An 870-nucleotide genomic window follows, 5' to 3' on the forward strand; every position below is an offset into this window, starting at 1 on the left:
AGAGGTTCAGTCGAGACGCGGAAGAGAGAATGCGAAAGTTTCTGAAGTTCCGCGAAGCGGCTTACAACGGGGCACGCACTCCGAGCGAAAATCGATAATGACGGGGGTGAGAAGAGCGAAATAAACGAAGAGTAAGGAAGAAGTAGAAAATAAAAGGTAGAGGAGAGCGAACACGAGAGACACGCACGCACGCACGCACGCACTTAATGTTCGCCACGCAGGAGGTCAGAAGAGCCTAGCCGAAGGCACGTCCACGCACCACGAAGGCCCGCGCAGCACTGACTCTTTCCACTGAGCGCTCTCAGCTCTCAGCTCTCTCCGCTAGTCCGCTCCGCTGTAATGTGTCCCGCGACTCGATGGTCTCGATGTGCGAGAGATCGGAGCGAGAGAGGACTGAGGACGGCGGCGCACGCAACGACGGAGCAAATTAATAACTAGGGCTCGCTTTGCCGGATAAACAGCTAATTAGCCGGAAAATCAGAATAATGCACGCGTTCCATCGTTTGCAATAAGTGGCAAATGCAGTTTGCTAAATGCATATATCCTTCCCGGAAAGATCGACTTACGAGAGGATTCCGTTTATCATCGGAAAATCTTGGTGGTGAATGTGTATGGGATGATCTGCGTGAGAGGGAGAAGTGAAATTTTAATTTGAAATACGATAATGTGCGAAATATATTTGGCGTTTGAGAATTTATGATAATGAAATATATGTACAATTGCATTTACAGTTCATTCGAATAGATTCGGTTTTCATTTATGTCATTTTATACACCGATAGATTAAATTATCCAACAGTATTTACACAATGATGTGTACATTTCCTAATGATTTAATATTGTATTATGAACGTTTGCTCTGTCGCGTTTC

At 45.7% G+C, this 870-nt stretch overlaps 1 protein-coding gene across 7 annotated transcripts in view; it reads right to left on the bottom strand.

Annotated features, from left to right (window-relative positions):
* Positions 1 to 316, bottom strand: part of LOC108749939 — a 72202-nt gene extending 71886 nt beyond the window's left edge. For 4 of the 7 annotated variants that reach the window (XM_018488992.1, XM_018488994.1, XM_018488995.1 and 1 more), the window contains exon 1: positions 1 to 316. This exon is cut by the window's left edge and continues 130 nt beyond it. The gene's annotated coding sequence lies outside the window, so the exon portion shown is untranslated. The other 3 variants (XM_018488991.1, XM_018488987.1, XM_018488988.1) reach the window with 2 other exon arrangements.
* Positions 317 to 870: the final 554 nt, after the last annotated feature.

Source organism: Trachymyrmex septentrionalis, unplaced genomic scaffold (genome assembly GCF_001594115.1).
Source record: "Trachymyrmex septentrionalis isolate Tsep2-gDNA-1 unplaced genomic scaffold, Tsep1.0 scaffold32, whole genome shotgun sequence".
NCBI lineage: Eukaryota > Metazoa > Arthropoda > Insecta > Hymenoptera > Formicidae > Trachymyrmex > Trachymyrmex septentrionalis.